Genomic DNA, 22,998 nt, shown 5'->3' with positions numbered 1-22,998 from the left:
GTAGGTTGGATCTTCCGGGGGCATATATTCCACAAGTTGTACTAGAAGTGTGTGGGACTAGAGTGCAACGGCCTAGGTGTACATGTTACTCATGATCATGGGTGTTCTTGCTCCTGTGTATCTGTAGAAAAATATGCCTCACTGGTAGTATGTGATGTTGGCCTAAGTCAGTACATTTTGACATGTATGGACCTTGGATAGGACAAGGTTTAGCTGACTCCGATTTGTTTCTAGCCCTTCACTGGTGGTGTGTGTGTGGAGGCAAAAACATGTTGAGCTTTCTATACACTCCTGGGTGTGCATTGATTATGGGATTGTTGGATGTTCTTCCCAACCCCCCCTCAAAGTCAGCCATGTGTTTGGGAATAGGGTACCTAGGACTGTAGCAACCAGTATGTTACACATACTTGTGACCATTTGAAACTTTGTTTTGAACCTAGTGTACACACTCGGTTATGGCACATGAGTTCTATACTAGCAAATCCAATTACAAATCGCAGATATTGAGGGTTGTGATTGTTATCACATACACTGACATATGTAGTCCAGGCAATAGGTGGAGGAGGTGCAGCCATAATGTCAGCTGCATTAGTAATTTTTATGATGAGAAGTTTAGGCTGATGTCACCCATCATGTAGATAATTGTATATGCTATGTGTGAGATGCCCTTTGTATGCAGGCTTCCCATGTACTTCCTCTGAGACTTTCAATGATCTATATGGTGATATGAGCTGTTACAACTACAGTAAAAGTAATTTCCAATTAACCCATTGTGCTATTCCACTCAATGCATTTCCTAAGGTAAATAGTTGCCCTTTCTCTTCACAGCTGCAAACATGAGTGCTGCACAGAGGCATGAATTTGAGAGGCGGGCCATGAGGTACCGGCACATCCTGCAGGTGCAGTCGGGGTTCTGACGGATGGCCCGAAAATACCAGGCAGATCGGGCCTCCGGAGCATGGTGGGCCTCACCACAGGGTGGCCCAACGTTGCCCACTACAGCCACCAGCACCACAACCACCAGTTCTCCCCAAGTGGCCCCAACAATGGAGGGGACAGTTGTCCCTGCCTCTGCAGCATGACCAGGACCCAGCAATATAAGAGGTGCAGGACAGTCCAGTGGGCTACAATCAACTCCCACACAGAGCACCTCTGCCAGCACACAGACAGCAGCAGCACCTCCAATTGACCCTGCGGCATTCCAGGCTTTAGACCGCAAAATGGACAAGTTCATTCGGAAGGTGGACAAGCTGAGCCAGGATGTGGCGTACATAAAGAAGCGGGTCAGGTCCATCAGGCGGACCCTACGGAGGGCCAACCTCTAGGACTTATATGGTCTATTTTAATTTATCCCTCCCCTCTCTCCTCTTTCCTTTTTATCATGATTGGTGGGTTTTGGGGATTAGTGTTAGGTAAGTATAGGTTGTTAGCTTAGTTAGTGTTAGGGAGGAGGGTGGGGGTCCTTATTCTTTCTATTTTTCATTATTGAGTGTGTGGGTGGGTGGGTGGGGATCAATGTTGGGATTCCTGTCTGTTTAGAAAAAAAGAAAGAAAAAAAAATTGTAAAAAAAATATAAAAAAATATATGATTGTTTAGGATAGTATAGTATGTGTGTAGGTTAGTATGTGTTGTCCTGCATGTGTCCTGTCTCATAATGGTGGGTGGGGGGTTGATGTTTAGATCGATTCGTTATATGTGTAGAGTAAGTTTAGCTTAGGTTAGTTAGGGACAGTTGTGGGTTAGGAGTAGTCAGGTTAGATTAGTGTAGGTATGACTTTTCCCTTAGTTGCCTCTGGTGTGAATACTTATGAATAAATATATAGTTAACCCTTTGCATTATGTGTTAACTGCTACTTGATCATGGCCTTGCCATCAGTGTAGTGATTGTTGTTCTATGACATTTGTGTCCTATGCTACAAACCAAAGAAATAAGAGGTTTAAAATGGCAGCTACCCCTGTGCTAACTTGGTAAGTATCCACCATTTGATAGAACCACCATTTGGAGTTTACATGGATCACAAAGGATTTGTGTTGATGAGTATGTTTTCTACATCACAAAGTGTGCTTCCAGACTTGGTATTGTGGGGAATTTTTTAGGTCGGACTGCAGTGTGATGTTCAGGGACATCTTTGTAGATGAGGTGTCGTTAACACTCTTGTCTTCTTGTCTTCATTACTGACATAGATCATGTGTGCAACAATTCAGCATGACTTCCCTTCTTGGAAGTTTACTCAGAAAGGGTGATTGATGCTGTGTTTAGTTGTGTTTGCTTAGATTAGACTGCATAATGTAATGTTTTAGTATTGCATGGTGCCCACATTTATCAGCCACCAATAGTTGACTTTAATTGCTATTGATGGAGCATTATTCTGTCCAACACAGCATGATTGTGTGTGGTTTCTCCCTTCATCAGTTATTCTCCTCAGGATGGTCAGGCTATGATGCAATCCTGGCCACTGCACAGATGTTTCTGACTACATGATGTCAGGACAGTTGTATTGACAATCTACATGGTTGTCACACAAGCACTTTTGAGTTATCTACTGCACAGTTGATGTGTCAAATTACACAGAGACATATTAGGTGTGCAAGTGCTATTTATTGATAGGTGCTGTAGTGCAAAATGTACATTGTCCATGTTTGCTGAGTCCGTTCTAGTGCATTCTTACATGGTGATCCTACAGAAGGGGTGTGGATGATGCTCCTGACATGCTGGGGTGATGTTACCAACAGTGCAGAGGGACAGGATTTGCCAATTAGTAGGAGAGAGACATTCACTGGCAATGCTGACAAGTCATACAGTGGTTAGCAGAACAGTCATTGAGTATAGTTGTAGTGAGACTGGCAATTGACAAAACGTAGGACCTTGGTCAAAGTAGGCCATGGTGCATGGACCAGTGCTTCTGGGTACTCTTCCATGTGAATGTGATCTGTTCCATGTCTTCTTCTTCTGATGTGTGTGTTGCCTGCTTTGTCCTTGTTGTTGTTGGTTGTGAAGGGGCAACACACACCTCAGTGTTAGAAGACGTGGAGTTAGACATCCCGGTGACTGCTCCCTGTGAAGTTTTTAAGGGCAGTACTGCAGCAAGGAGGGCCTGCTGGTTTTTGAGAATAGCAGCTACATCAAGATGGTAGGCAGCCAGGTCGGCCCTGAGGGAGTCATGATTGCATTCGTTCATGCAGTGGAAAGTTTGGGGTGCGAGGTGTTGTGGCAACTCCATTACTGCAGTGGTGAATTCCTTGACAGTTTCTTGTAGTCCTTGCAGTATGGATGTTAGGGCTTGCATAGCTGCTGCCTGATCTGCAGATGACATCATGCACGAGCGCACCCCCTCAAGGCTGGCTGCCATAGTTTTCATCCCCACCCGCACCTCCTTGGCCAGCTCCCGCTGTACTCCAACTACGGTTCTTTCAAAGCTGGTGCCAGTGTCGTCAGAGTCCTCAGCTGTGTAGGAGCTGGCAGGTCTTGCAATTGGGGTGGTGGGTGGTTCTTCTGTGATGGCTGCTTATTCTGTGCTCCTCCTTGTGACTGAAGGTGGGGTCTGAAGGGTTTCAAGGACCTTTTCAATGGTCTCCTGGGGAATGTTTATGGGCTTGTCATCTATGTCATCAGGCAAATCAGGGACAGGCATATCAGCAGGAGATCCATGTTCCTCTGCAATGAAACAGGGTACAATTAGTGTGTCTGTGTTGTGACAATTTTTACGGAACATGCCAGCCTTTTGATGAATTCACTTTGTGATCTTGTTTGGTATTGGTATCTGCTGTCCTTCATATGGGCATTGTTATAGGCCTATGGCCCACCTGTGTGTCACATGTATGATATTGAGTTATCAGACTTGTCTGCCTAATCGCCTCTAGGTGTTGCTTTGTACCAAATAGGGAATAGCCATCTTTTTGTCCTACTCGACCCTCCGTGTATATCCATTCTTATGGTGAGACCTTTCACTGGCTGTGGGTGTTCTGATTGCCCTGGCAGCACACTTGCCTCCCAGGACCTGCCCCAATCCCTGATTGTTCACATTGACTTTAATGTAATTGACATGTGGCATATCCTATGCATGGCAATGTTATGATGTGATATGGATGCAGACATTGTTAATGTGTCCTGCTGATGTTGGGTAATGTGTGTTACATTGGATTGCCCTGATTATCGTATCAATGTCCTATTTGGTCCTCTGTCTGTGCAGGTGTATTTAAGTGACCAGTTGCATGTTTCCCCTCCTCAATGCTGTTGTCTGAGCAGTATGACATTTGTGATGTTGCCTTGTTAGCCAGGCACGGGAAGGACCCTGACATATGCAGCATGTGTGTGTCCTTAGTGCTGTGTCGCTCCTATTGCTGTTTACTTTGGCTGATGTATGTGACAACTATGGGCATTGACATATGAGTGTACTGGGGCCTTTGTCTTGTTTCAGGAGATTGTTGCAGATGTCATCCTCACCCCCTAATTTAGGTATGTATGTTCCATGGGGAGGTTACTGCCATTGGCTACTATAGCTGCACAGAGATCAGAGGTGGTAGTGTCAACTGTTGTTACAGTTACATTGCAGTTGTTGTTTTGGCTAGAGGACTGGTGATAGGGCCCTAGTTAATGTAGGAGATATTTTGGCTGACGAGTGCCAGGATGTAAGTTTGACGTAGTGGCCTTCCCTCCTGTTGAGGCTTTCCCTTTGCTCCATTGTTGGCAGGACAGGATGCCCCCATGGGACTGTTGTTGGTGTTGTGTTATGTTGTGCCCCAGCTTCTGTATGTGCAGGGCATGCCCCCCTGCCATACCCCATTACCCATGCCACTCCATGTATATGCAGACTTACATGCAATGTGTAGTAGGTATTTCCCCCCCTGCTTACAGTCAACATTATTGTATTTTAAATCCCCATGCAACTTACCCTGCATGTGCATTGTCTCGTGGTAGTCTGCACTGTCCTGTTCTTGAATCCCTGTGACGATCTCCTCAGGGATGACGGCTGCGACCATCTCCTCCATGTGGTCCAGGGCCTCCTGGTGTGCTGGACTCCCACCTCCTGTCTGCAGTGCTGTCTTCCTGTTCCTGGCCATTTTTTCCTTTGTCCTACGTTTGCAGTCATGCCAGCGTTTCTTACACTCGGTGACTGTTCTACGTACTTCAGCCACACTGTTGATCTTGTCAACAATTTGTTGCCATTTGGCCTCTCTCCTACTGATTGGCAACGTAGAGGTGATGAACAGTTGGTGCTGGTGTTCCGTCACCTCTTTAACCAGAATTTCCTGCTCCTCTGCACTGAAGCAATACTTTCTTTTTTTTCTATATATGTCCTGGTTCTTGTATGGATCATCCTGGCTGGTTCCTGGTCTGCTGTCATCTTCCTGGGGTCTGTAGTGGCATCTGGGATCCATTTTGGCTCTCCTCTGCTGAAAGGGCAGTGGTCGCGGGTATTTTTGACGCTATTGCGTCAAAACAAACGGCGCATATCCGGGTTGCGGTGTCGTAAATTGACCCACAGTCATTTACGTCGCATTAACGTCGTTTTCCTTTATGACTTGACGCCGCGATGTGCATCAAAAAAAATTACTCCCACCTGTTGATTGCGCCGCTGTGCGCCAAAGTATAAATTTGACGCCCGCACGGCACATCGAAATGGCGTTAGCCGGCGGTAACATTTTTGACGCAAAACTGCCGCGGCGCAGTTTTGCGTCAAAAAGTATAAATATGGCCCTAAATGTTTGAGTGTGTGCAAGGGTCTTAGTGTCTGAATGTGTGCGAGTGTCTGAGTGCCCACGATTGTCTGAGTGTGCGTGATTGTCTGAGTGTGCGCGAGTGTCTGAGTGTGTGCAAGTGTGTGAGTGTGTGAGTGTCTGAGTGCAAGAGTGCGCGCGAGTGCATGCGAGTGTCTGAGTGGGTGCGAGTGTCTGAGTGTGCGCGAGTGGCTGAGTGCGCACTAGTGTCTGAGTGTCTGTGCGCCAGTGAGTGTGCGTGAGTGTCTGAGTGTGAGCTAGTTTCTAACTATCTGAGTGTGTGCGAGTGTCTGAGTGTCAGAGTACGTGCGAGTGTCTGAGTTTGTGCCAATGTGCGTGAGTGCCTGAGTATGTGCGAGTGTGTGAGTGTGCGTGAGTGGCTGAGTGTGCCTGTGTGTCTGAGTGTGTGCTTGTGTGCGCGAGTGCATGAGTGAGCGCGAGTGCATGAATGCATGCGAGTGTCTGAGTGTGCGCGAGTGTCTGAGTATGTATGAATGTCTGATTGCCTGAAAGTGTGTGACTGTCTGAGTGTCTGAGTGTGCCCAAGTGTCGGAGTGTGTGTGAGTGTCTGAGTGTCTGAGTGTGCACGAGTGTCTGCGTGTGCGTGAGTGTCTCAGTGTCTGAGTTCTTGCTAATGTCTGAGTGTCTAAGTGTGCGCAAGGGTCTGAGTGTGTGCGAGTGTCTGAGTGCGCACGAGTTTCTTAGTGTGTGAGTGTGTGCAAGTGTCTAAGTGTGCGCAAGTGTATGTGTGTGTGTGAATGTCTGAGTGTGCACGAGTGTCTGAGTGTCTGAGTGTGCGCGAGTGTCTGAGAGTGCGGAGTATCTGAGAGTGCGCAAGAGTCTGAGTGTGCGTGAGTGTCTCAGTGTCTGAGTGCTTGCTAGTGTCTGAGTGTGCGCAAGTGTCTGAGTGTGTGCGTGTGTCTGAGTGTGCACAAGTGTCTGAGTGTGTGTGAGTGTCTGAGTGTGCGCAAGTGTCTGAGTGTGCTCGAGTGTCTGAGTGAGCTCGAGTGTCTGAGTGTGCGTGAATGTCTGTGTGTCTGAGTGTGCGCGAGTGTCTGAGTGTGCGCGAGTGTGCGCGCATGTCTCAGCGTGCGCGAGTGTCTCAGTTTGCTCGAGTATCTGAGTGTGCACGAGTATCTGTGTGTCTGAGTGTGCGCAAGTGTCTGAGGGGGTCATTCTGACCTCGGCGGTAAAAGGCGCTTACCGCCGGTCAGAAGACCGCCATAACACCGCCGCGGCCGCGGTAAACCGCCACGGTCATTCTGACCCGCAACTGGCAAACCGCCAAAAACCCGACATCCACAAAAGTCCGCCACACCAAAGGTCAGCGAAAAAATGGCGATGACCAAACCTCCACCGTCACGCCAACAGATATACGCCCATACCATTCCGACCCACAAATCCATGCAGCGGTCTTTCAAACGCGGTATTCCATTGGCGGTACACACTGCCGCACTCAAAATACACACACACATAGAAAACTCAGCCACATTGGTCAGTTTGAAATACACACACCTGATACACATACTAACACCACTCCCACACACCCAACACAATATAAAACACACACCCACATCACCCACAAGCCCCTACGACCCGAAATCATTGACGAAGGCAAGAGAGAGAGCACAGAATAGACAATCCCACAACACAGAGGCACACAACACCATCACCCACACAGAATCCACGCACCAAACACCACACATCACCACACGCACCACACTCATCACCACAAACACCACCCCACACTTCAACCACACCACCCCATGGCACCCCAAAGACACCCCAGGTTCAGTGACGCCGAACTCAGGGTCATGGTGGAGGAAATAGTCTGTGTAGAGCCCCAGCTCTTCGGGGCACAGGTGCAGCACACCACAATTGCCAGGAAGATGGAGCTATGGCAAAGGATAGTGGACAGGGTTAACGCGGTGGGACAGCATCCACGCAATCGGGAGGACATCAGGAAGAGATGGAACGACCTACGGGGGAAGGTGCGTTCCATGGTATCAAGGCACAACTTTGCGGTGCAGAAGACTGGCGGCGGACCCCCACCTACTCCCCCAGAATTTACCGCGTGGGAGGAGGAAGTCTTGCACATCCTGCATCCTGAGGGCCTCGCAGGAGTAGGCGGAGGAATGGACTCTGGTAAGGCAAATCTTCACAACTGCTTCCCACCCCCACCCCACCTGCATGCCAAATCATACCCCCACCATCCCCGTCTCCCCCATCACACCAACACCTAGCAAAAGGCTCACCATCACAACCCACCCATCCCAACACCAAGCCCTGCATGCGACCACAAAGCATGGACACCCATCACCAAAGCATGCCCACTGCACACACACATCACCCCCACAAGCCACCCTCACAAATGCCCCAACAAGGAAATGCCTGCACATGGGTACACGGACACCCACCCATCACACGAAATGCCACACACAGAAGCAATAACCATACCTTTATACCCCTGCAGGACCCGAACGCCACCACACCGCCACAGAGGGTCCAGAGATGTCCATCCCACCCCCAGAAGAGGCCCCCAGCGATGACAGCAGCTCTGTCTCCCTGGAGCCAGACGACCAGCCTGGCCCATCGGGGACCTCTGGACAGTCGATTCCCCACAGACAGCCACAGGCTACACCAGACCCAACCCCCTCTGGGAACACCAGCACAGCTCCCACCCAGCGGGCCCATGCCTCTGTCTCCAGGACACGTCAATCAGCGGTGTGTCCACCACTACAGGGCACCCAGGTTGACCCACCACCCAAACAACAACAGGGACCTGGGGGCAGTGGTAGTGGGCACACCGTCCAGGGGACAGAGGCCCAGGAACACAGGGGAACTGGGAGGGCTGCTGTGCGACAGGGGGGGGACAGGCCCAGGGAACCGACTCTCCAAGAGGCCCTCTCCTCCATCATGGGAGCATACCACCGCTCCCAAGAGACGATGGCGACGGTACTGGCCCGGTTCCAGGAGATCCAGGAACTGCAGGAGGAACGGTACATGGGGTTCAGGGAGAAACTGAGGAACATCGGTTTCGCAATGGGGACCATCGTCGTGGCCCTTACCCAGATCGTCACCACATTGCGGGACCATGTGGCACCCCAAAGGGCCCCTGTCACTAGCCCAGGCCAGGAATAGCCTACCACCTCCGCCGGCGCTAGTGGACAGGAGGCCCCCACACAACGACAGGCCACCAGAACCCCACCTCCTGCAGAAGAAGAACCACCCCGCAAGCGGAACCTGAGATCTCACAAGAAGACAGAGTAGGATTGCAAGACCCCCGCCAGCCTAAGATACCCCCTGATGTCATCCCACTGTCCCACATTGTCACCCTGTCCAACCTTGAACTGCCCCTGCTCCATCCTTCCCCAGGCATATGGACAATGCACCTGTGCGACTGAGAACTGGACACTGCCATGGACATTACTCCACCCCCACCCATCACCGTTTCCCAATCATGTACCTATATGTAGCAATTCAAATAAATCACTTATTCCACTTAAAAAAACAGGAGTCTGCTTGTATTCTTAACAAATGTATTACACATAACGGTGCTATAATGTCCAGTTACTTTGTGATGACAACATACCAATTTCAATAAGCTTTAGTCCATGGGCAAACAAAGCTGAAGTCAGGCAGTGGGTCATACAGCTCTGAAAAGGGAAGGGAAAGTCACAAATCAGTTAACAGGAACTGGGGGGAAACACAGACAGTGGAGACGCATGAGGCCTTAAGTAAATGTAAATTGGGGTGGGTGATTCTTACCTGTGTGCTACTGAAAGTATTGTTGTATAACTGTCTCCCTGTTGTCCGTGTCTTCCCCGTCGTCTTCCTCCTCTTCACTCTCCACAGGCTCCACAGCTGCTACAACACCACCATCTGGACCATCCTCCTGCAGAAAAGGCTTCTGGCGTCGCAATGCAAGATTGTGAAGCATACAGCAGGCCACGATGATCTGGCACACCTTCTTTGGTGAGTACATGAGGGATCCCCCTGTCATATGCAGGCACCTAAACCTGGCCTTCAGGACCCCGAAGGTCCTTTCTATGATCCTCCTAGATCGCCCATGGGCCTCATTGTACCGTTCCTCTGCCCTGGTCCGGGGATTCCTCACTGGGGTCAGTAGCCACGACAGGTTGGGGTAACCAGAGTCACCAATTAGCCACACACGGTGTCTCTGTATCTGTTCCATCACATAAGGGATGCTGCTATTTCGCATGACATACGCGTCATGCACTGACCCAGGGAACTTGGCATTTACATGGGAGATGTACTGGTCAGCCAAACAGACCACCTGGACATTCATCGAATGATAACTTTTTCTGTTTCGGTACACCTGCTCACTGTCTTTGGGGGGAACCAAAGCCACATGGGTCCCATCAATGGCACCAATGATGTTGGGGATATGTCCAAGGGCATAGAAATCACCCTTCACTGTAGCCAAATCGCCCACCTCAGGGAAAATAATGTAGCTCTGCATGTATTTCATCAGGGCAGACAACACTCTGGACAAAACCTTAGAAAACATAGGCTGAGACATCCCAGATGATATGGCCACTGTTGTCTGAAAAGACCCACTTGCCAAAAAATGGAGTACTGACAGAACCTGCACCATAGGGGGAATCCCTGTGGGTTGGCGGATGGGGGACATCAGGTCTGGCTCCAGCTGGGCACATAGTTCAAGTATAGTTGCTCTGTCAAGCGGTATGTAAGTATGATATGTCGTTCTTCCATTGTCGACAGGTCCACCAGCGGTCGGTACACGGGAGGATTCATCCTTCTCCTCGCAAGTCCCAGCGGACGGTGCCTAGGAAGGACAACATGGAGCACACAGTCAAGTAACCCACAGGTTCGTTCACACAGCTTGCACAGTACACGAATCGCTATGTATTGAATGGCTTGTATGAGTGGCAATGCAAGGCCTAGGCCTGTGTGACGCAGTAGAAATCATGCCATGTGGGCCCTTGAAATGGCGGCTGCCTGACCTGTGAAGTGTGACAGTGGGATGTGAGGTCACTGCGCTGGCGTGGCACACCGTGGCGGTAGGCGGTCGAAGACCGCGGCGCAAAGCAGCATTGGCTAACATTGAACCCTATGGGTCTCAGGAGCCAATGGCGATGTGCGCCGGCGGTCGCGGTACGCACCGCCGCGGTACGCAACGCCGCGGGTGTGACCGCCATTTTCTATCTGATTAATCACTCGAAACCTGATCATCCACAGGAGAGGACCTATACTGCAAGTGCTGCTGTGACCTCGGTCTGGGAGATACAATGGCTGCTGCGACTGGGGAAAGGGCCCCTGCCTTCACTTCCGAAGAATTGGAGAAACTTGTTGATGGGGTCCTCCCCCAGTATGAGCTACTCTACGGTCCTCCAGACCAACAGGTTAGTACACAGGGTGCACGTTGAATGGGCTATGCCTGTGTTGAGTGGGGTGTATGTAAGATGGTGGGGAGGGGAGCGAATGAGGAGTGAAACGCACAAAAGATGAGAGCATGTGCCACATGGCAAGGTTGGGGGGGGGGGCACTCACATTGACCAGGCAGAAAACTGATGCGATTTCCTTTACCATCCTGTACATGTCACATAGGTCAGCGCCCATCAGAAGATCAACATTTGGCGTGCCATCGCCAAGGACGTCCGGGCCCTGGGGGTCCACAACAGACGGGGCACCCACTGCCGAAAGAGGTGGGAGGACATCCGCTGCGGGACCAGAAAGACCGCCGAGTCTCTGATGGGGATGGCCTCCCAACTTAGGAGGGGTGCCAGCTGCCAATTGACCCCCCTGATGTCCCGGATCCTGGCGGTGGCCTACCCCGATTTGGATGGGCGCGTGAGGACATCACAGCAGACACAAGGGGGTGAGTATCAGCACATTCTGCTATCTTTGCGCGCAGTGAAGGTGTCTGGGTGGGGGAGGAGGGCTGTGGCTATCTCCAGGCCAGGGCGCATTCTGTAGGCTAGGCCCCTCCGTTAGACACGGCCCTGTGCCCCCGCCCCCCTCCTCTGTAGGGTGGCAAGTACAGCTATCCATGGTCCGGCCTCACCCATGTGTGCATTTGTCGTCCATAGACCTGTAGGCCTAGTCACAATAACTGAGTAGTGTACCCCCATTGCGCGGCCTAGTTCAGGGGGCTTCTGTGTCTGTCCTCTCCGACAACGGTGTTGCCAATGCATGCACTCAACCTGTCTTCATTTCTCCCCCCCCTTTTCTTTGTCTTCCTGTTAATGTGTGCATTAGCATCATCAGGCGGAGGAGAAGTGGCATCGGCGCACGAGGGAGCTGCATCTCACATGGCCCCGGAGGGCCATACAACAGACTCCGAGTACACCAGTGAGACGGAGGGCGAGTGGAGCTCCACAACGGGGACCCGTGGAGACGTCAGCGACACCGACACGTCCTCGGAAGGGAGCTCCCTAGCGGTGGCGGCAACATCCGTGCCCACCGCCACAGCAGGTACAGCCGCCACCCAGCGCACCAGCCCCGCCCTCCCAGCAGCCCCTCAGCCTTCGCTCCGTGCCCGCTCGTCCAGGAAGGCGGGCATCTCCTTCGCCCCAGGCACCTCAGGCCCTGCCCCAGTTACCCCTGCTGCCCTCAGTGAGGAGGTCATTGACCTCCTCAGGACACTCATTGTTGGGCAGTCTACCCTTTTGAATGCCATCCAGGGTGTAGAAAGGGAGGTGCATCGAAGCAATGCATACCTGGAGGGCATTCATTCGGGTCAGGCTGCCCATCAGCGATCGTTCAACGCTCTGGCCTCAGCACTGACGGCAGCCATTGTCCCTGTCTCCAGCCTCCCTCTTCTGACTCCCTCCACCCAGTCCCAGTCTCCTGTTCCTCTGCCTATCCCATCCACACCATCAGACCAGCCTGCACACACCTCTACACCCAAGGGCAGCTCATCCAGACATAAGCTCCACAGATCACACAAGCATTCACCCAAGCAACATCCAGATGCAGACATGCCAACAGTCACTACCACCTCTGTGTCCCCCACCTCCTCATCTCCCTCCTCCCTCCCTGTGACGTCTCCACTCACACCTGCATGCACACCACCATCAGCCAGTACTTCCATCACCAGCACACCCTCCATTACAGTCCGCACACGTGCAGTCACCACCCCCACTGCCAGTTACACGTCCCCTGTGTCCTCTCCCAGTGTGTCTGTCACCCCCTCTTCCAAAGCACACAAACGCAGGCAGCCACCCACCCAACAGCCATCCACCTCACGACAGACTCCGTCACAGGCACCTGCACCCAAAGACAGCACACTTGACTCTCCTACAACCACATCCTCTTCCTCCACTCCCAAACCCACTACACCTACCCGTCCCTGTCCTTCCAAAGTCCTTTTCCTTTCCAACCTTGAGCTCGTTCCAATCACTGACCCACCCCCTCCATCTGGTAAGAGTAAAAAAAGCACCTCAGCCACCACCAGCCCTGCATCTACTGTGACCAAAGTGAAGGGCTATTGGAGTCCACCAGATCCTAGGGCAGGAACATCGGCCAGCAGCAAGGGGACAGCCAGCCCACCCCCTGGGAAGAGGACAAAAAAGAAAAAGGCCTGGCGCGACAAGACTGAGACGGCTGCCACCAAGGACAGTAGCCTTGCCCCGTCACCTGCCACATCATCCAAGGGAGGCAAGGGCCACAGAGCTTCAGCGAAGGAGGGCAAGGGCAGCAGGGCGGAGAAGTCAGGCAGCAGGCGAGCTGCCCAGGAGGGCCCCACCAGCCCCATTCCGGGTGTGACGGACGACACCCACGGGCCCAGGACTCCATCACAGGAGGGCGCCGCAAGTTCGGATGGTAAATGAGCGGGAAGTCTTGCCCAGGTCTGGCTCCCTAGACACACAGGACAAGCACCGCTGAACAGGGCCCCGCCGGGAGGAGCACCGCTGAACAGGAACCCGCCGGGAGGAGCACCGCTGAACAGGGCCCCACCGGGACAAGAACCGCTGAACGGGTCCCGCCGGGACAAGAACCGCTGAACGGGCCCTGCCTGGAGGAGCACCGCTGAACAGGGCCCCGCCGGGACAAGAACCACTGAACGGGCCCCGCCGGGAGGAGCACCGCTGAACGTGCCCCGCCGGGACGAGCACCGCTGAACAGGGCCCCGCCGGGACAGGAACTGCTGAACGGGCCCCGCCGGGACAAGAACCGCTGAACGGGCCCAGCCGGGAGGAGCACCGCTGAACAGGGCCCCGCCGGGACAAGAACCGCTGAACGGGCCCCGCCGGGAGGAGCACCGCTGAACGGGCCCCGCCGGGACGAGCACCGCTGAACAGGGCCCCGCCGGGAGGAGCACCGCTCCGCTGGGCCCTTCCTGTCAAGCACCGCTCCGCTGGGCCCTTCATCTCAAGCACCGCTCCGCTGGGCCCTTCATCTCAAGCACCGCTCCGGTGGGCCCTTCCTGTCAAGCACCGCTCCGCTGGGCCCTTCATCTCAAGCACCGCTCCGCTGGGCCCTTCCTGTCAAGCACCGCTCCGCTGGGCCCTTCATCTCAAGCACCGCTCCGCTGGGCCCTTCATCTCAAGCACCGCTCCGCTGGGCCCTTCCTGTCAAGCACCGCTCCGCTGGGCCCTTCATCTCAAGCACCGCTCCGCTGGGCCCTTCCTGTCAAGCACCGCTCCGCTGGGCCCTTCATCTCAAGCACCGCTCCGCTGGGCCCTTCCTGTCAAGCACCGCTCCGCTGGGCCCTTCCTGTCAAGCACCGCTGCGCTGGGCCCTTCATCTCAAGCACCGCTCCGCTGGGCCCTTCCTGTCAAGCACCGCTCCGCTGGGCCCTTCCTGTCAAGCACCGCTCCGCTGGGCCCTTCATCTCAAGCACCGCTCCGCTGGGCCCTTCATCTCAAGCACCGCTCCGCTGGGCCCTTCCTGTCAAGCACCGCTCCGCTGGGCCCTTCATCTCAAGCACCGCTCCGCTGGGCCCTTCATCTCAAGCACCGCTCCGCTGGGCCCTTCATCTCAAGCACCGCTCCGCTGGGCCCTTCCTGTCAAGCACCGCTCCGCTGGGCCCTTCATCTCAAGCACCGCTCCGCTGGGCCCTTCATCTCAAGCACCGCTCTGCTGGGCCCTTCATCTCAAGCACCGCTCCGCTGGGCCCTTCCTGTCAAGCACCGCTCCGCTGGGCCCTTCATCTCAAGCACCGCTCCGCTGGCCACTGCCGTCTCAAGCACCGCTCCGCTGGCCACCGTTGTCTCAAGCACCGCTCCGCTGGGCAACGCCGTCTCAAGCACCGCTGGCCCATTGACAGTGCCGGTTCTGTGTCGAGCAGGGCTTCACGAAGCACTCTGGGCACCATGCCTCCTCCATTACCAGTGGAGTCGGTAATCCATCTGATGGACTGTGGCTTGGCACTTCCCAGGATGGAACAGTGGGCAAGCCACCCAGTGTAGAGACTTGAGAGACTGTCGCTTTGCACTCCCCAGGATGGCACAGTGGGCAAGCCACCCACTGTAGAGACTTGTGAGACTGTGGCTTTGCACTCCCCAGGATGGGACAGTGGGCATGGAGGCCCCTCGTGGATCTGGCGTCGTGGACTCATGTGGCTGAGGTGCCCCCCCTTCCCTTCCCCCTGAGGTGCCTGTAGTTTTCTCATCTGATGCCCCAGCAGTGTTCTCTCCGATGGTATCTGTCTCCTGTGTGGGCTTTGCCCATGTGTTTGTGCACATTGGCCCACGGACTATGGAACTTTGACGGAATGTGCAGGACTTTTTGCCTATGTATATATTGTTGAATATGTTCATTCCTTATTTTTATATCTTTTATATGGCATATTTCCCATACCTTCAATGGAGCTATTTATACATATATTTTATAGATCATTTTAATTGTGTCTTTGCATTATTCCGGGGGGTTTGTGTGGTGTCACTCTGACTTGTTGCTCGGCATTGGGGTGTAGGTATTTGTGGTGGGGCGATGGGTGTATGGCGCATGTGTGTGCCCGTAAGCTTTCCTCCTCCTCCCTCGCCTGTGTCGTAGGTGCAGTACTCACCGTTGTCGTCTGCGCCGGCGTTCGTACTCCTGGTAGATGAGCAGGTAGACAATAGCTGGTAGGATGTGTAATTCGGGTTCCATGCTGTCCTCCTTCCTCGTGGAGTGTGTATAGGTGAGCGTTTTCCCGTTCGAAGTCTGTTTCCGCAGTGTTTTTATCGGCGGGGCTCCCGCCCCGGAAAAGGTGGCGGATTGGTAAGTTGTGATAGGGTGGGCGGTACATTGTCTGCCGCCTGCCTGTTGGCGGTGACTGCCACGCTGTTTGTCTGTCCCGCCGTGGCGGTCGGAGTGTTAAAGTGGCGGGCTGTGTTGGCGGTTCCCGCCAGGGTCAGAATTCCATTTTTTGGACCGCCTGCCTGTTGGCGGGTTGGCTGCCGCTTTATCACCGACCGCCAGGGTCAGAATGACCCCCAGAGTGTCTTAGTGTGCGTGCATTTCTCAGTGTGTGCGAGTGTCTGAGTGTGCGTGAGTGAGTGTGTGTGAGTGTCTGAGTGTGTGCAAGTGTGCGCAAGTGTCTGAGTGTGTGAGTGAGTGCGCACGAGTTTCTTAGTGTCTGAGTGTGTGCGAGTTTCTGAGTGTGCACAAGTGTCTGAGTGTGTCTGAGTGTCTGAGTGTGCACGAGTGTCTGAGTGTACTCGAGTGTCTGAGTGTGTGTGAGTGTCTGTGTGTCTGAGTGTGCGTGAGTGTCTGAGTGTGTGCGAGTGTGCGCACATGTCTGAGTGTGCACGAGTGTCTTAGTGTGCTCGAGTGTCTAAGTGTGCACGAGTATCTGTGTGTCTGAGTGTGCTCGAGTTTTTGAGTGTCTGAGTGTGCGCAAGTGTCTGAGTGTGCGCGAATGTGTACGCATGTCTCAGTGTGCGTGAGTGTCTGAGTGTGCATGAGTGAGTGTGTTCAAAGTGTGTGAGTGTCTGCAAGTGTGCTGAGTGTCTGAGTGTGCACGAGTGTCTGGGTGTGCACGAGTGTCTGAGAGTGCTTGAGTGCCTGAGTGTGTACGAGTATCTAAGTGTCTGAGTGTGCACGAGGGTATTAGTGTCTGAGAGTACACGTGTGTTGGAAAATGGGTTATTGGTAGGGCAGGTAGGTACCTACACCTAGCAACAAGCCACAAACCTCCACAAAAGTACAGTTAGGTCTCAGTAAATTAATCCCAGCTCTACCCTTGGTAGCTTGGCATCGAGCGTCAAGGCTTAACTTAGGAGACAAAGTGTAAAGCATTCAAATATCACAAAACAGTAATTAAATAAAACACAGGAAAGAGTTTAAAAATCCAAAACCAATTTATAAAAATAGCTTATATTTTTATCTTTAAAATGACACAAAAACGATTAAAATCGGTTCAGGGGAACCGGAGATATGAATTTTTAAAGTATTATTATTTTCTAGCGCTTAGAAACAAAAAGCGCCAATCGGGTCATCTGGTTGCACCAGGACCGGGACAAAGTCGAACTTTCAGGCCGACCGCGATGGAGCCCTGCTCGGCTACAGGTCGCGGGAGGCCTCGGTTAAAAAGTTACCTTCTGACTTAGTCTTTATTTTGAAGTTTTTCTTCACCGGGACGAACCTGCCAGTTGGATCCGACCTCCTGGAGCCCTTGTCCGGATACGCGAAGTCGGTTTCCTCGGTGGTGATTTTTACCTTCGGACTTAGTCGTTTTTTCGAGATGAAAATCCTTCGACCGGGGTAAACCTGGATCTTGATCCGACGTCCGTGGAGCCCTTCTCGGATACGATGGCTGGAAGGTCCCGGTCAACTTTTTACGTTCGGACTTAGTCTCTTTTTTGGATGTTTTTCTTTACCGGGACGAACCACGAAGTCAGGCCGGGTCGCGGTTGAGGCAAGCCGGCTAGAATTTCCGCGTCGGGTCGGTCACTTTATGGAGCTTTTTTCCAAAAATTCTCCAATCTTTTCCAAACTTCTGGGGCTTCACCCAGATGTTCTTTTAAGGTTCTTTTGGGGTCCACAGCTCACCCCAAGGGTCCAGAAGTTCTGTGATGGTCCTTGGGAAGTGCGGACTTCAACTCCCAGAATGCACCTGGCGCAAACTCCTTTTTGGCCACTGGACAGTGGTCAGCTGGTCACTTTTTCAGGAGTTGGTGCAGGGGACTCTGGTTAGCAATTTTTCACCTGTAGCAAACAGGGAGTCCCTCCTTGAACCAGTGGAAGCCAGGCAAAGTCCTTCTTGTGGTGAAGCCCAAGTGTGCAGCTGGTGCAGTCTTTCTGAGTGCAGGGTCCAGGTGCAGGCCAGGGGTCCAGCAGGGCAGTCCTTCTTCTCCTTAAGTTCCTTTCTTGTTGAAATCTGGTAGGGATCTGAGGCGTGGGTGCAGGTCTGCCAGTTTTATCCTTGCTCCTGGGTGAAAAGCAGGGGGGCCCTGGTCCTCCAATCAGGGACAGGGTTGTCCCCCTATGATGACCACTTCCTGGGAAGTGTGGCAAAAATCCATCCCAGAAGGCAACAGTCTCTAAAAATCCAAAATGGATGAATCTGATTTTTAGAGGAGAGATCTGGCTGAGCCCACCCACTGGTGTGGCTAAAAATCATAAACACACCCCTCTCCTGCCCTCTCCTAATCTAATCAAGGGGGCACCTAGCTGTCTGGGTTTGCAGGATGTGGGGGTGTTGCTGGGTGCTGCAAATGTCCTTCTCTGCCTTTGAAGACCAGTTTGGCAGCCCTCCCCCTTCCTGCCTCACCATCTGCTGAGGGGAGATTCTCTCCCCCAAGCACATTCCTTTGTGTGAAGTCAGGCCACTTCACACCTCATTAAAGTAGCCTGGCAGAAGCTGCTGCAGGCTGGCCAATCAGAGCACAGCAGCAAAAACAATGCAGAGCTGAAATTGGCAACTTTTTAGGTAAAGTCTAAACTTTTTACCTGCACTAGTTATATTAAATCCAACAACTGGAAGTTGTGGGATTTATTATAACAATCAATTTGATACCAAATTCTTGGTATGTAACATTTAAGGAGACTTTAAAATTTTAAATAAAGTCTGCCCATTCTAGCCTATGAAGGCCATTTACTTCAATGAGGGAAAAACGAATTTGGCTGTTTTTACCTCACCAGGGCTTATAAATCTACTTTTATAAAGTCCCTGCTTATAGTTACATGGCACCCAGCCCTAGGGGCACATAGGGCACACCTTAGGGGTGACTTATATGTAAAAATAAGGTAGTTTAAGACTTTGGAAGTACCTTTAATTCCAAAGTCGAATTTGCATATAACTTTAATTTAAAAGCAGCCAGCAAGGCAGGCTTGCTTTTAAAATGACACTGGGCACCTCAGCAATGCACCTAGGTGTGCACCACCTATGCTGTGGTCCCTAAACCTACATGCCCTACCATATACTAGGGACTTATAGGTAGGTTAACTTAGCCAATTATAATTAGCCTAATTTGCATATCCATTTTACACAGAGCACAGGCCCTGGGACTGGTTAGCAGTACCCAGGGCACCATCAGAGTCAGGAAAACACCAGCATAAAGTGGAAAATGGGGGCAAAAAGTTAGGGGGCCTCTGCAATCAGCCCCAGTTTCTCACACAACCCCCCCCCCAGCCCACACGCCCAGGAGACTCAGCCCAACCCTGGGAGAGTCTTCCTGGCTTGTTAGGCGAGGAAGACAGTGAAGAAAACTGGCTGTCCCTTTGCAGGGCCTACTCTGCCTTACATCCCCCTGTCAGGGTCACTCCCTCTGGGTAGTGAAGCCATCCCAACAGTAAAAGGACCCAACTCAAACTGAAACTTCCCTCTAGGGGGGTCTTCCTCCTCTCTCTCTGCCAACTTGGGTAGTGAGGTGCCCACCTCCCCTACTCCTAACTTTGCTAGGGCAAGACCTAGCTTACCCAAAGAGGTCACCCAACACTTGAGCAACCCCACCATGACCAACAGGGTCAGGGGGCCTACTTTGCTATTGGCCTTGGGGTCTGCCTCCCAGGCCAAGTACAGTGCTGCCAGGAAGGCTAGCACCCAGCAGAGGCTACTGACAGCTGTCAGTACCCAGAACCACACCCTAAGCTCTCCACTGACAGGTGGCTGAGCTGCTTTAGGGGCATCTTTGGGGTCCTGGCACCCCTCTTGCTGTCTAGAGTGGGGGGCTACCACCTCCTGTGGCAGACACCCTCCTTCCACTCTCCCTTCTGTCAGTGCAGGGGCAACACCTTGCATCTGGACAGCTGCCTGACTACTCAGGACTTCCTTGGGGTCAGGTGAGGCCTCACCAGTGCCAACTCTGGGCTCCCCCCCTACTGGGGCAGAAGGCCTTTGGCTCCCTGGAACTCTCTTTAAGAGTGGCCTACCCTTCCTTTTCTTTTTTCCTTTTCTTGGGGACCCCTGTCTCCTAACTGTAGGGACTGACTCCCCAGGACTTTGGGTTGGGGGGGCGCCCTGGGCGACCACCCCATCTGTGACCAGACTCACCTCTGGGAGGTCATTGCCCAGGATACAATCTAGGGGAAGGTCAGCACTGACTACCACCCTAATCCAGTCAAGGATACCCTCCCTCTCTAGGGGCACTATGGCTACAGGTTTGGAGGTGACCTCCCCTGTGGCTATCCTGACTTTCTTTGTCTTTCCTGGGACATACATGTCTGGGGTCACTAACCGGTCACTCACTACAGTGTGACTGGCACAGGTGTCTCTCAGGCCAGTGGTAGGGATCCCATTCACTTGAATGTGGTGGAAGTGCCTACTCCCACCCTCAGGGATCACCAGCTTACCATCTGGTCCTGTCTCCCAGCACAATGCTAGGAGGACTTCATCATCTGAGGAATCCTCCTCTATGGCTACACTGGACAGCCCAGTGCTAACCACTTTCTTTGGACAGGCTGCATCTCCTCTGAAGTGACCTGTCTGCTGACAGTCAAAGCAAGCCCTACTGTCCAAGAGCTTTTTTAACCCTGGGTCTCCCTGTCTCTGCATGTCAGATTGGGAGTGGGATTTACTCTCCTCCTTCTTAGGGTTCTGGGGTACAGAGGGAGTCTCTGTGGTGGGCTTACCACCTCCCTCCTTAGGTTTTTGGGGACCTGTCCCCCCCTTCTTGGAGTCTCCCCCCTGGGACTTGACAACCACCCTGGTTCTCAACCACTCATCAGCTGCCTCCCCTAGCTCTCTAGGGTTGGTCTGCTTAGAGTCCACTAGATGCTGGCGTAACCTTTCTTGGATACAATTGGTCAAGATGTGCTCTCTCATGATCAGATTGTATAACCCCTCATAAGTATTTACTTTGTTGCCAATAATCCAGCCCTCTAGTGCCTTTAGTGAGGTGTCCACAAAGTCAACCCAAGACTGGGTACTGACCTTCTGGGTGTCCCTGAACTTCATTCTATATTGCTCTGGGGTCAGACCAAACTTCTTGACTAAGCACCTTTTCATACTAGGGTATGAATCTGCCTCCTCCCCCCTTAAGGTCAGAAGCCTATCCCTCCCTGAGTTGGGGACCAACTCCCACAAAAGGGAACCCCAGTATTGAGGCCTAACCCTTCTCATTTGGAGTGCCCTCTCAAAGGCCCCTAGCCACTTATCTATGTCATCCCCCTCTACATAAGCAGGAACCACCCCCTTGGGTAATCTGGGGCAAACTCCCCCACCCATGGACACCTCAGCTTCTTTATCGCTGCTTCCATCTCTTTTTTCTTTGTATGCCCACTTTTTCTTCTCTAGGGCCAGCTTCTCTGCTTCCAAAGCTATGTAGGCTAGCTGGGCTTCCAGCTCTCTTTCCCTGATGGATGGGTTCTCTCCTCCTGAAAGGACCCTCTTCCTACCACTAGCTTTGGGTCTGCCCCTAGTGACTGTATCCAGTGAGGACCGTTCCTCCTCTTCCTCACTTGGGGTCTGATGCTTTCCCTCCCCTGAATGGTTAGAGTTAGCATCTTCCTCTTTTTCTTCCTCCTCTGGAGCTTCCTCTGTCTCTACCTCTTGGGCCTCAGCCCATGCTGTCAGGGATTTAATTAGGATTTCTTTCCTGAGATTAGTGGTTGCAGGCAACCCTCTTTCAACACACAACCCCCTAAGCTGGACTACTGTCAGTGTAGGTAGGCTAGCCAGATCAAGCTCCATGGTTCCCTAGTTTTGTGTCAACAAAAACTTTTTGCAAAAATTGGTAACAGGAATTTAGAAAAATTACAAAAATTCAATAATTGAAATTAATCCAAATTAATTTTAAAAAAAATTAAAATTAAAAATTAAAAACAATTTTTGCACTAGGACAATTTAAAGGATTTTTAATTTGTTTTATCTAAAACTGTAACGTGATATTGAACACAAGTACAGGATCCCACCGCTGCCACCAATTATGTTGGAAAATGGGTTATTGGTAGGGCAGGTAGGTACCTACACCTAGCAACAAGCCACAAACCTCCACAAAAGTACAGTTAGGTCTCAGTAAATTAATCCCAGCTCTACCCTTGGTAGCTTGGCATCGAGCGTCAAGGCTTAACTTAGGAGACAAAGTGTAAAGCATTCAAATATCACAAAACAGTAATTAAATAAAACACAGGAAACAGTTTAAAAATCCAAAACCAATTTATAAAAATAGCTTATATTTTTATCTTTAAAATGACACAAAAACGATTAAAATCGGTTCAGGGGAACCGGAGATATGAATTTTTAAAGTATTATTATTTTCTAGCGCTTAGAAACAAAAAGCGCCAATCGGGTCATCTGGTTGCACCAGGACCGGGACAAAGTCGAACTTTCAGGCCGACCGCGATGGAGCCCTGCTCGGCTACAGGTCGCGGGAGGCCTCGGTTAAAAAGTTACCTTCTGACTTAGTCTTTATTTTGAAGTTTTTCTTCACCGGGACGAACCTGCCAGTTGGATCCGACCTCCTGGAGCCCTTGTCCGGATACGCGAAGTCGGTTTCCTCGGTGGTGATTTTTACCTTCGGACTTAGTCGTTTTTTCGAGATGAAAATCCTTCGACCGGGGTAAACCTGGATCTTGATCCGACGTCCGTGGAGCCCTTCTCGGATACGATGGCTGGAAGGTCCCGGTCAACTTTTTACGTTCGGACTTAGTCTCTTTTTTGGATGTTTTTCTTTACCGGGACGAACCACGAAGTCAGGCCGGGTCGCGGTTGAGGCAAGCCGGCTAGAATTTCCGCGTCGGGTCGGTCACTTTATGGAGCTTTTTTCCAAAAATTCTCCAATCTTTTCCAAACTTCTGGGGCTTCACCCAGATGTTCTTTTAAGGTTCTTTTGGGGTCCACAGCTCACCCCAAGGGTCCAGAAGTTCTGTGATGGTCCTTGGGAAGTGCGGACTTCAACTCCCAGAATGCACCTGGCGCAAACTCC

Source organism: Pleurodeles waltl, chromosome 10, assembly GCF_031143425.1.
Source record: "Pleurodeles waltl isolate 20211129_DDA chromosome 10, aPleWal1.hap1.20221129, whole genome shotgun sequence".
Taxonomy (NCBI): domain Eukaryota; kingdom Metazoa; phylum Chordata; class Amphibia; order Caudata; family Salamandridae; genus Pleurodeles; species Pleurodeles waltl.
The sequence above is the reverse complement of the archived record's forward strand: the minus strand, read 5'-3'. Positions refer to the sequence as shown.